The sequence below is a fragment of the Heteronotia binoei genome, chromosome 8 (genome assembly GCF_032191835.1).
Source record: "Heteronotia binoei isolate CCM8104 ecotype False Entrance Well chromosome 8, APGP_CSIRO_Hbin_v1, whole genome shotgun sequence".
Taxonomy (NCBI): domain Eukaryota; kingdom Metazoa; phylum Chordata; class Lepidosauria; order Squamata; family Gekkonidae; genus Heteronotia; species Heteronotia binoei.
The window spans coordinates 2,921,229-2,934,700 of NC_083230.1; the positions used below are offsets into that span (position 1 = coordinate 2,921,229).

At 43.6% G+C, this 13,472-nt stretch overlaps 1 protein-coding gene across 1 annotated transcript in view; it reads left to right on the forward strand.

Annotated features, from left to right (window-relative positions):
• The window catches only part of SEMA3C (semaphorin 3C), a 381,732-nt gene that overhangs the window by 347,034 nt on the left and 21,226 nt on the right, over positions 1–13,472 (forward strand). The window lies entirely within an intron of this gene.

Sequence of the window (13,472 nt, forward strand, 5' to 3'; positions counted from 1 at the left end):
ACTATTCCACGGTGCTGTACCATTACTATGTTGGCGGTTCTGCTTTTCAGACGGTTGGTCACCGGGAACTCTAGCTGATGTCAGGTGGCAGCTCTCTCTCAGTTTAAGCATCAAAGGCCTGTCGAAACAATTCAGTCTTACAGGCCCTGTGGAATGTAGGAAGGTTCCGCAGGGCCCTTATGGCCTCCAGGAGAGCATTCCATAACTCTGGTGCTGCCACCGAGAAGGCCCTGGCTCGTGTCAAACACAGCTTGGCCTCCTTTGGTCCAGGAGTGGACAGCAGATTTTTTTGTCCTTGAACGCAGTTCTCTCTGGGGGATATATGGGGAAAGGTGGTCCCACAGATAAACAGGTCCCTGACCATAAAGGGCTTTAAAGGTCAATACCAACACCTTGAAACAGATTCGGAACACAATAGGTAGCCAGTGCAGCTCTTTCAGCACTGGCTGAATGTGCTCCCATCGAGGGAGCCTCATTAACAGCCGTGCCACAGCGTTCTGCACTAACTGTAGTTTCCGAGTCAGCCTCAAGGGTAGCCCCATGTAGAGAGCATTACAGTGATCTATTCTTGAGGTGACCGTAGCATGGATCACCATTGCTAAGTCATTGTGCTCCAGAAAAGGAGCCAGCTGCCGCACCCGCCGAAGATGAAAAAAGGCAGATCTAATAGTGGCTGCTACCTGGGCCTCCATTGTAAGGGAGGACTCAAGGAGCATGCCCAAGCTCTTGACCTTAGGGGCCGGTATCAATGGCATCCCGTCTAGAGCCGGCAGTTGGACCCTTCCCCTTGGACCACCCCAGCTCAGATAGAGACCCTCTGTCTTTGTCGGATTCAATTTCAGCCGACTCAGCCTGAGCCAGGATGCTACGGCTTGAAGAGCCAGGTCCAGAATTTCCAGGGTACAGTCGGTCTGGCCACCCATCAATAGATAGAGCTGGGTATCATCTGCGTATTGGTGACAACCCAGTCCATACCTCCTGATAATCTGGGCAAGGGGGTGCATATAGACGTTAAATAACATTGGGGACGGAACTGCACCCTGAGGCACACCTCATGTGAGTGAATGCCTCTGGGATGACTCCTCCCTTATCACCACCCTTTGTCCCCGATCTTGGAGAAAGGAGGTCAACCACTGTAAGGCGGAGCCCTGAATCCCCACATCGGCAAGGTGGCCAGTCAGTAGCTGATGATCAACCGTATCAAAAGCGGCTGACAGGTCCAATAATAGCAGCACTGCTGAGTCGCCCCAATCCAGATGTCGCAGGAGGTTATCCATGAGAGCGACTAGAACCTGGGTATACCATGGAGCGGATCATGAACGAGGATGAAGAGGATGTCGGGGAGCGATCTCGTCGGCCATGGAGAACTGGCTATTCCAGTTCTCCACCAGTTCATCCAACGAGTCGCCAGACGGCCAGGGATCCCGCATAGCTGTTTGAAGCTGCAAAGGGTCCATCTGGCTACGTGGGCGAGCTAAAACTTGCTCCATCCCGTGACCTGGTTGAAAGCTGGACTGGAATGGATCCAGTGTGGAAGGGTCCTCCAGGAATCCCTGTAGCTGAATTGCCACCGCCCACTCTATAACCTTACCCAAAAAGGGTAGTTTTGCCAATACGGCCAATACGGCCGGATCTGCAGATGGTTTTTTCAAGAGGGGATGGACCACAGTCTCTTTAAGGGGTGTGGGAAAGATCCCTTCTATCAGGCATCTATTGGTGATACCTTGCAGTGGTTCATGTAGCATCGCCTGGCTAGCTTTTATAAGCCAGTACAGGCACGGATCCAACCTACAAGTCATAGAGCGTACAGCTAAAAGGATCCTGTTGACTTCCTCCAGGCTGAGTGGACTGAAGGAATCCAGAACTGGACCAGAAGACGTGCTCGGTGCCCCAAGTTCTTTCACTGTATCAAGTATGGCGGTAAGGTCGTGTCGGAGTGACAAGACTTTATCTGCGAAAAAACTCGCAAAAGCCTCACAGCCTATTTCCAATTCTCTAATATTTTGTTTACTATGCGGTAAATTGTTAGTGACCGAATTATACTAAACAATTGTGCTGGGCGTGAGGTCGCAGATGCAATCCAGGACGCAAAGTAATTCTTCTTTGTGGCCTGGACTGCCATCTCATAGGTCCACATAAATGACCTATAGAATGTTCTCGTAGCTTCGTCACGAGTATGTTGCCATTGTCTCTCTAGTCGTCTTAATCGCCATTTCATTGATCGCAGCTCCTGGGTATACCATGGAGCAGATCATGAACGAGGATGAAGAGGACGTCAGGGAGCGATCTCATCGGCCATGGAGAACTGGCTATTCCAGTTCTCCACCAGTTCATCCAACGAGTCTCCAGAGGGCCAGGGATCCTGCATAGCTGTTTGAAGCCACAAAAGATCCATCTGGCTACGTGGGCGAGCTAAAACTTGCTCACTGCCTAGAGGTAGAGGTGGCGTATTCACACGAGCCCTCAGGGCATAGTGGTCAGACCATGGCACCACCTCAGCAGAAATCTGATCCACTCCAACTCCCGCTGCAAAGATCAGGTCTAATGTATGCCCAGCGTATTGGGAGAGTTCCAGTGCTGCCATGGAAAGCACTAGGTCTGTCACCCGAGTGGAAGCTGCGTCCTCGGCATAGACATTGAAATCACCCAAGACTATAAGCCCAGGCTGCTACAGCCTCCATCAGGGATGGTAGGGCACTGGCTGGTGTGCTAGCCGGACGATACACCAGCCAGATTGCTAAACTCTCCCCTACATCCCACACCAGGCCAGCACATTCTATGGCAGAGGGAGCACCCTGAAGGAGCAATCCTCCCGTATGAAAATAGCCACCCCTCCCCCCCTCCTGCTAGTCCAAACCTGATGAAGAATGGAGAACCCAGGAGGGGCTACTTGGGAGAGAGCCACTGTCTCCTCATCCCGCACCCAGGTCTCCATCACGCAAGCCAGGTCCATGTCCTGTCTGATAAAAAAAAAATCCTGCAGGACTGAGGTTTTATTATTTATGGACTTTGCACAATATCAGGGATGGAGGCAAGTGTTTCCACTTGGCCCTTCTACCTGCTATCTTTGGGATGGGACGCAGGCTGGAAGGGGAATGAGCCCTCTTGTGTCTCAATCTCCTTCGGTTCCAATTTTGCCTGCTCTCACTGCTATACGTTCCCCTCCCCAGGAGCACTGGAATCCCTTGACTCGACATCATTTACCAAAGATCTATACAGCGTCTCAGGTCACCAATCTCAGATCACGCAGTCACGTATTCTGCTCCTCTCACCCACTCACTTAGTTTAATACTCTATCTACTAATATTCTTAAAGACCTAACTAAAAACACATACTTTCTACTAATAATTTGTCCAAGCCAACTAAAAAATAAAAACCCTCTCCCCGCCCACCCACCCTCTAGTTAATTGGCAAAATTCATGTCCCCATTCAATTTAATAGCTAAATAATCAATTAGGTCCAAATACAATCAACTTACAAGCAATTTTTCCAAATGAAAACCCTCAGGATAGTAGTATTAAATGGATAATTTACTAGCTGGAAGACAGGTGTTAATGTTCTTAAGGTTCTTAAGGTGCTGGGAGGTCTAGCATCAGATGATTTGGTAGCTGGAGGACAGATTTTAAAGTGCCAGTGTTCTTACAGTTCTTAAAGTGCTAAACGATCTTTAACAGTCAGAGCGTCTTCAGTATCTCTAATGTGCTGGTGCGAGTGTTCTTATAGTTCTTAAAGTGCTAGAAGATCTTTATCTTTAAGGTGCTGGTGCAAGGTGCTCTACGCAGAGGTGGTGCAGAGACAGCGCAAAAAGCAGCAGGGTGCAAAGGAAGCAATTCCGTCTAAGTGCTAGTATGCAGTGCAAAAGCAACGATGGTAGTTTTTGTTATAAAGTGCAAAAGCAACGATGATAGTTCTTATTATAAAGTGCCAGTGCAAGATTCCAGTGTAAACAATTCCTTTGATGGTATAGCTCCATCCGTGTCACCTCAGCCACCGGGTTAGGCCAGCCCCTGTCCCCTTCCGGGGTTGGGGCGCCCCACCCCCCTGGCTCTTGTCACACTTCGTCTTGGACTTTGTTTATTCACTGGTTCTCCATCAGCTCCTTTCTCCTCTCTCTGAGAGCCCAGGTCTTCGCTCTTCTGCTCCCCCGCACCCTGTTATTAAGTTAGTTGTTAAGTTCGTCAACTCGGTGCTCCTACCTCTCCAGCAGGTCCAGGCTCTGTCCACGCCGGCCGCCCCCCAAAATGGGTTCAGGCTGGCGCCACACCCACAGCACTCCACCGCCAACGTTAACACTCCGCTTACTCCTTACTCCCCGCTAGCTCCTTCCTCACTCCACCAGCTCTCCATTCTCATCGCCGGGCTGAACTGCTCACCCTGGACTGTGGTCTGCGGCGGCAGCCTCACACCACCTCTTGCCCCAATCGCAGGCCAGCGCAGTCTAATGTTCCTCATCGCCCGCTCTACTCAGTCGGCTTTTTGGGGCCGCTCACCCTGGGCTGCGGTCTGCAGCGGCAGCCTCTCACCGTCTCTCGCCCCACTCGTAGACCAGCGCAGGCTAACGCTCCCCATCGCTTGCTCTGCTCCGTCGGCTCCGTCTTCCCATGTCCCGTCGTCAGCACCTCCAGCCAGTACCTCCAACAGCCCTCCGCTCTTCCAAAAACTAGCAGGTAAATTTAGGCAGATTTTACATTTTGTTTTATGTTGTTTTAAGTTGTTATTTATATCGTTTCCTCAGAACCTCAGCACCTAGGCTCTTGCACGCACCGCCATCTTTGTCAGAAGTATTGAGGAAAACTTAGAGTAGGTTTCTTTTTTAAATCAATCTAAACATGAATACCTTGATCTTAAGACTAGTTGTGCCTACAATAACACCTTGTGGTAGCATCACAATATGGAAAACAAATATACATAAGTTGCCAAGGTACAAGACCTTGGAGCATTGCTGCTATTGTTCTTCAGCCCAGACCGCTTCAAGCCCCAGATAAATGGTTCCTCTGAATAATTTTTTCATGCTACCTCAAAGCAAGGTCCTTTATTACTAGTAGCTGGAATGCCTATGCAGCAAAGTATCTGTGAGAGTCAATGTGGTGTAGTGTTTAAAGTGTTGGACTAAGATATCGGAAATCCAGGTTTCAATCCCCAGTTGTGCCATGGAAGCCAGCTGGGAGATGCTGGGCCAATTGCATTACTCTCAGCGGGACTTTGTCAGATCTCCGCAGCTCAGCAGGGCCAACACAGGGGCAGGCAATAGCGAACCATCTCTGAATGTCTCTTGCCTTGAAAACCCCGCAGCAGAGGGATCAGATTCATCTGTCACGAGAGCTGGCTCTGACATAAATGTCACTTTGTGCCACAAAATGTAACACCAGGTATGGGATATACAAACTGTATAAAGAGATAGCCAAACCCAATTAACAATATTATTTTTTACTCAAAATGCTAACATGCTTTAAAATTAACACCCTTTCCTTAAAGGATCTCCCTGATGCCTCCCCTCCTACTTTCACCGCCCATTACTCATTAGCACTGGGACAGTATGCAGGGACATAATGCACAATCTCTATCATCTGGTGATAAAGGTAATGACCAGTTGCTTACAGAATGAATAAGAGTGAGAGTGGTTCTGGCCCACAGGCCATATGTTTGACACCCCTGCCCTACAGGGGCACTGTAAGTCAGCTGTGATTTGATGGCAAATTAAAAAATTCCATCACACCATTTGTGTTCTGAACAGACACTTGGAAGAGCTTCTGTTTTCCATTTTGAAGCCCAAGAGATGACCATCCCAAACATCTACAAGGCGTTTTTGAAAGCTAGGAGTCTGTCTTTGTAGTAACATTTACTAACACTAGCCAAAGCATCACAAAACAGTGATCACAAGCTTCACCAGAGTGACTGTTAAGAAGCACGCTACCCCCCCCCCCCCCCCGAATGCACCCCTAACCTCATTGTTTCCAAGGGACTAGAGTCAAACCAGAGAATCTCTGCTGTAGGAACTGAAGGGTAGGGGGCATTTTTGCACCTCAGCAGAACCAGAGCAATGTACAGAGCACTCAGTATAATATTAACAATGGCTTGCTACTATACTATTCTTAAAAACATTCCGTCATCAACCAGTATAGGGATGAGAAGGTCTTGAGGCCAAGAAGTGAAAATAAGGATGGGGGGCACAGAAAAATTTGGTGAAGGGAGATAGAAATGAATGAGAAACGTGGAAAAGAGGGAGAAAAACTAAGAGAGGGAAAGGTTGTTTTATCTTGCTGCAGCACCTTAACTACTGCTTTGCAAGATCTGGCTGAGCTGGATGCAGGGGAAGGAAGAGAGAAAGGCAACTGGATAAAATGACTTGCGGGCTGGCACTTAACTGTGGCAGCTATCACCATGATCTGTTATTGTGTGCTTGGGTCTTGAAGGAAAGAGAAACTTAGCCAATCCTAGAGTGCTTTTTTGCTGTGCTCAGATTTCCCTGTGCCCCTAGCAGCTGCAGTCAGAATTGCATTTTAAAAATAAAAGACGTTGGGCTTGAGGCAGCAGGACAATGCTGGCTTTGAGGGCTCCCCTTAAGCTGCACCAGGGCAGACCACATACACATACACCTGTACACTACTGTTTTTATGACAGGTTGGGAAACAGGTCCTGGGGAAAGTAGTCCCTGCCTAATCTCAATAATTATATTGTAGGAATATTTTTTTTTATTTTTTTATTCATTCATTCATTCCAAATACCTTCAGTGGCATAGAAGTAAAAAGTACAGCATGGAGAAGTTGCACAGAGTTTCAGTTATAAAAACTAGTCAAGAATCAAAAAGGGGAGCTAGTCTTTTGGTCCCTGATTGTTATGGCAGACAAAAGGTACTTTGCAACTTGGCTAGTGGTGTGGGAACATTGGTCAGATAACAGAAAGAAAACCAACTTTGCCTCAGGTAGTCCATAAAGGTTAGACAGGATAGGTTTGATTATCCAGCCCCGCACTTCCCCATAGAAATCACAGTGAAGTAAGACATGGGTGACCGTTTCGAGGTGCCTTTCATTACGTGGGCAGAATCTTTCCTGATAAGGGATGTTGGCAAAGCTCCCAGACAGTACCGCTGAGGGTAAAACATTGAGTCTTCCTAACATAAAAGAGCGCCATTACTGGGGTGACGTAAGCTGGGAAAGGCAGGCAGCAGGCAGCCCATAATTTGGAAAGATACCAAATGCTAAAGGGGAACACGTTTTATGTTCAGAGGAACAAAGGGACCGTTTCTCAATATCTAAAATCCTGTTTCAGAATTCTGAATGCCTGCATTTCACTTCGCATACAGAGGTTGTCCAGGGAGACACCTATGGAATGTATTTTGTTCTGGATCCGACTATACCAATTGGAAATGAAAGAGTCTGCTAGCATCATATGAATATAACTAGCAGGGTCTGCCCTAAAGTGTAGGCGTAGCCAAAACTTTATGGTTAGTAGCCATGCCCTGGTCTCGATAAAATGAGTTCCAGTTTCTAGGCATATTGCAACATAACTAACACAGTTGGGGGCCCCAAAATACAGTGTAGGAACGCTGCCTGAATTTTCTCAAGTTGAGAATTGAAGGCGCAAATCCAAATGGAGATCCCATTTAATAACTGAGATACTGTTTTAGCATTAAAACACAAATGGCGGCTGGGACAAATTGGTTACCCTTCTTGTAAAAGAAGCTATCCACCGCAGACGAGCCAAACCTTGCTGAAATGACTGCTTGCTTATGTTGAACTGTCCAGTTATGATTGTACTGGAAAAAGACCCCCAAGTATTTAAAAGATTTCACCTGTTCCATATTATTTCCCTTGAGGCACCAGCTTTGTGGTTTCCAGGACTTTCAGACTACTATAATTTTGGATTTTGCATAGTTTATAGACAGGAAATTTGTCTCGCAGTAGGAAGTAAAGGTGAGTAGCAAGTGCTTGAGGCCCTTCTGCGAGCGTGACAGTACAACTGCATCATCTGCATAAAGCAATAAAGGAATAATATATGGCTCAGGTTTAGGGGAGTGACCATCAATAGCATTTAGGGAAGGGGCCAGATCATTCAGGAATAAATTAAACAAATAGGGGGCTAGAATACAGCCCTGTTTGACTCCCCTATTAGAAGTGATCTTTGGGGTTAATGCACCTAGGCTGTTATACCGCACTTGAAAGCTATTAAGGGAATACATTTTAGGGATAAGAAAAAGTAGGTGTTTATCCAGACCCATGATGTCCAGTTTATTCCAGATAAGGTCCCTGAGACTAGAGTCAAATGCCCCTTTTAAATCAAGGAAGGCCACAAACAGCCTTCTCCCCCCTGCACCACTGTATTTCTCTATCAGATGGTTAAGTGTTATGCAGTGGTCCAGTGTAGACTTGCCGGAGCAAAATCCAATCTGTTCTCTACTTGGGAAATTTTGCTCTTGCATCCATGAAGGAAGTTTTCCCAAGAGGTGTCTCGTGTATAATTTGCCTGCTATGTCAAGCAGACTAATTGGGCGGTAGTTCTCTGGTGCTTCCGGGTCACCCTTCTTGTAAATTGGGACCACTATGGAATTTGTCCATGATTCAGGCATGGTCCCTGTTTTATCGATGACTGTGAAGAGAGTCGCCAGAGGAGGGGGGGCGTGGCATGCTCAGCTGAGAGGAAGACGTGTTTTGTTTGAGCTCCCGGTAGAATGCTAAAGGGAATTAAGTATTCCTTCTTCTGGTGATAAAAATAACAAAGCCTTGAAGACTTTAATATAAGCTGGTGATAGTTGTGAAGTGGGAGTCTGGAAGTTGGCTAGAGGCTAAAGTTAAAACTAATTGGTGTTGAGAGAAACGGCAATGGCGACCTCGGACTCAGAAGCTGAAAGTGAAGATAAGGTAATGAAACCAAAAGACTTTCAATTAGAAGTTAAGAAGGCAGTGGAAGCTGCCAAACACAGCATTATTAAAGCAGTAACGAAGATAGTGGATGAAAAAATAACTAATTTAGCTGAGGCCGTTGAAGCTATGGCAGAGACTGTGAATAGTGCATGGGAAATGGCGCAGCTAAATGAGAAGAAAATTAACTTGTTGCAAAAACAGTCCAGAAAGTTGGAAAAGCAAAATAAATACTTTAAAGATAAACTGATGGACTTGGAAAATCGGGCCAGAAGGTCAAATTTGCGGTTGAAAAATATTCCAGAAACGGAGGATATGGATAATGTGATTAAATGGATGGCTGAAATGCTCCCAGACTTAGAAATTTCAAGGGAAGTTTTGGACCGTATTCATCGAGTTGGGAAGCAGACAGCTGAGTGGAGGTGGCCGAGAGATGTGGTAATGTGCTTTGGAAAATATATATTAAAGGAGCAGGTGCTTAAAGGCATGAAGGCCTTGGATAGGCAAGATAAGTTACTGTATAATGATAAAAAAGTGTTGGTTTTTGAAGATTTATCACAGGAAACAATTAACAGGAAGAAAAAGTTAAGAGTGTTTACCAAGGTGCTGCAGGATAAAGGAATGAAATACAGCTGGAGAATGGCACCTTTTGCTCTGAAAATGGTGCATGAAGGAGTAGAGTTGTTTGCAGAAGATCAGAAGCAGATGGAGGAGCTATTTAAACGTGTGGGACTGCAGCTGCCTAAGGATTACAAGCATTTCCCTGACCGGGACTCAGAAGGGGAAAATAGTTTGGAAGAGGAAATGGGGAACACTCAGAAACAGAAGAAGAAGAAAAAGGAGGAAAAAAAGACTTGGGACTTCAGGGAAAGGACTAAGACTAAGAAATGATTAAGGGAAGATGGATTAAGGAAGAAGGAAAGAAGATAGAAAGACCGGAATAGCTCAACATGAACAGTTTTTTGGGGTTTTTTTATTGTTGCTGTTGCTCTTTTTGAGTTTACAGTGTGGGAGAGATGTCTTTTTTCTCCCCCCTCCCCAATATGGATGTCAGTGGTAGCTGGATGTCTGATGTGTTTAGTGGTATGATTGGGAAGAAGATGTGTAGATGGTGGCTGATTGGGATGATGTTGGTATGTTTGGATGGTGTGATTGGGGTATGGATGGATGATTGGGATCTAAGGGGTGAATGGGTGGATTATGAATGGAGTAAGAAGGTGAGTGAATGCATATTGGGGAGAATTTTTTATACAAGAGATATGCCACGAGCATTGGCATATTGCATTTCTCTTGGATGGGTAGAACTGGTGATGGAGGGTAGGTGGAGGGTAGATAAGCAACATCAGGTGGGGCTGGTTAAGGGTTGTTGGGGTTTAGAATTCCAGGCTGGTAGAGAACAGAAGAGATATGGGGAAGAGCTATGGTTAGGTATAATATGATAAAAAATGTTAATGTTATATGTACAACTCTTAATGTTAGAGGGCTAGGAAATCCAGTGAAACGGGCAAGAGTTGGGAGATATATTCAAGAATTAAAAGCAGATGTGCTGTTTTTGCAGGAGGTATATAATGGGGGGGAAAGAGAGATGAATTTCCCTGGATTTGGGAAAGGTAAGAAATTTATTGCTCCAGGCTCCTCGAAGAGCAGAGGGGTGGGAATAGTATTTAATTCTAAAATAGATTTTGTTGCAGATAAGGTAATGAGAGATAAGGATGGAAGGTTTATTTTTGTACAGGGTCATTTGGAGGGAGAGCCGGTGTCTTTAGCTTCTTTGTACCTCCCTAATGTGCATCAGTTGAATGTATTGCATAGATTTTTGCAGAAGTTTGAAAAATTTTCACCCTGTACTAAAATAATAGGGGGGGATTTTAATATTGACTTGCAGGGGAAAGGCAATGTTAAAAAAAGAAAGGCAGAGAAATTTAAAAGAGTGTGCGGGAAATTTGGTCTGCTAGAATTATGGATGGAAATGTTTCCTAATGATGATGTGTATTCTTTTTACTCTGTCGTGCATGGAACTTATTCAAGATTGGATGGAATCTTAGTCTCTCAAGAAATGAGGAATTGGGTAAAAGATATGGAGATTGGGATGATTAAGATTACTGATCATGCCCCTGTTTCAGCCTTTTTGCAAATAGGTCATTGTAATAGATCTTATAATTGGAAGTTTAATCCATGGTTAGTGGCAGATGAAGAAAGTAAGTGTAATATTAAAAATGCAATTGAAAGATATTTTGAGGAGAATAGGAAATCAGATACTTCATTAACAATAATATGGGAAGCAATGAAAGCCACTATTAGAGGTGTGTGTATACAGAATTTGGTGAGATTGAAGAAAGGTAAAGATAGGAAAATTAAAGAAGTAGAAGAAGAAGTTAGAGTATTGGAGGAGAAATTTAGGAAATCTAAGAAGAAGGAGGATAAAGAACAAGTAGTTAGGAAAAGGGAAGAGTTGAATGTATTGGATGTTAATAGGACTACGTTAAAATTATGGTATAACAGACAGAAGTATTATGAGTTTGAAGGGAAAGGAGGAAGAATTTTAGCAAATAAAATTAAGAATTTTCAGGTTAGGAAAAATATTAAGGCAATCAGGAACGATATAGGGTTTTTGGAAACTGAACCTAAAATGATACTGGAGAATTTTATAGAATTTTATAATAAATTGTACGCAAACAAAGGGATTAAAAAGGAAGATATAGAAAAATTCTGTGAGGGGTTGGAATTTTTAGAATTAAGTGAAGATAGTAGGAAAGAATTAGATAAGGATATAACGGAAGAAGAAGTTAAGATGGCTATAGATTCTATGAATATGCAATCTGTACCTGGACTGGATGGTTTTAATGCGGTATTTTATAAGCATTTTAAAGATATATTGGTGCCTCATGTGACTGAATTGTTTCAGGGAATTTTGGATGGATCTCCTACACCACCTACATGGTTGGAGTCAAGATTAGTGTTAATTCCGAAACCTGGGAAAGATCAGACTTTAAGGGATTCTTATAGGCCAATTTCAATCACCAATATGGATTATCGAATATTTGCAAAGGTTATGGCAATGAGACTTAAAAATGTATAGCACAATTGATAGGGAAAGAGCAATTTGGGTTTATGCCTCAAAAGTATTTAGTAGAGGCAGTTAGGAAGGTGATGGGTATGGTTTATTTAGCTAAAAATAAGGATTTGCCGCTTACGCTTTTGGCGTTGGATATTTATAAGGCCTTTGATTCTGTGGATTGGACATACATGAAGATCATATTTCAAAAGTATAGGATTGGGGAGAAATTTCAAAATATGATTGAGGCAATATATTCTAAATCCAAGGCGTTGATAGGAGTTGGTGGATCAGTAGAGGGATATGTTCAGGTAATGAGTGGTACGAAGCAGGGATGCCCTTTATCCCCTATGTTATTTATTTTAGCATTGGAACCGTTAGTGAATAAATTAAAAAAGGACAAAAGAATTATAGGCTTTGAAGTTCCAGGGAAAGGGAAAATAGATGGGAATCTCTTAACAATGTATGCAGATGACATGATGGTGACAATTAAGGATGTGGAGCCCGCAGTGGCACCTTTAAAAAAGATACTACAGGAATTTGAGGAAGTGTCAGGGTTAAAAGTGAATTTTTCAAAATCTTCGATGATGTGTGTTAATGTAAAACCAGGGTTACAATTAGCAGCTTCAAAAATTTTGGGTATTCCCATAGCAAATAAAATGGTGAAATATTTAGGGGTTAATATTCCTAGGAATATTAAAAAAATATTTGAGTATAATTATAAAAGAATCTGGAGTGGAATTCAAGTTAAAATGAGAGACTGGAGGAAGAGGAAGGAGTCAATTAGTACAAGGAATGCTATGGTTAAAATGTTTCTAGTTCCTAGGTTGACTTATTTATTTTATGTATTGCCTTGGCATATACCAGAATACGTACTGAAGAGATGGCAAGGAGATATAGATAGATTTGTTTTTGCATCAAAGAAACCAAGGACAGCTAATAGGTATAGATATTATGGTATTAAAGATGGGGGATTCCCAATATAATTTACTATTATGATGCATATCAATTAAGGCACTTAATGAGTTGGTTGGAGGGAGAGTTAGGAGAAGAGCTGAACGGGATAGAAAAGGAAAATTTAGAGGTAGTAGGAGGAAAGGAAAGTTTATTTGATAGAACGAAAAGGAGGAAGAAGATAGGTGATACATTATCAACCTTTATGGGGCCCAGTAGGGTATGGGAGAAGTGGAAAAAAGAACTCGCTCCGGAGATATCATCTATTACTAAAATGTGGTACTATGATAAATTTGCTCCATTAAGGGGATCGCTGTCAAAGGAAGTAGGAGATAAACTGAAGAGGATTATGATTCGAGAATTGAAAGAGGTTTGGGGTACTGATGGGGTGAAGAAAGAGGAGTATAATATTTTGAATAATATTAATTGGTTGTTAAAAAGTCAAATCTCCTCATTGCTGAAGGAGGAAGAACTTAAAAATATTGGTAAAAGAATTAATACTCCCTTTGAAAACTTGGTGAAAGAGTATAGAGAAGATAAGTCAAAAATAGTTTCAAAATTGTATAAGATTTTATTAGGTACAGGGAAATCCCCGAGAGAATTTT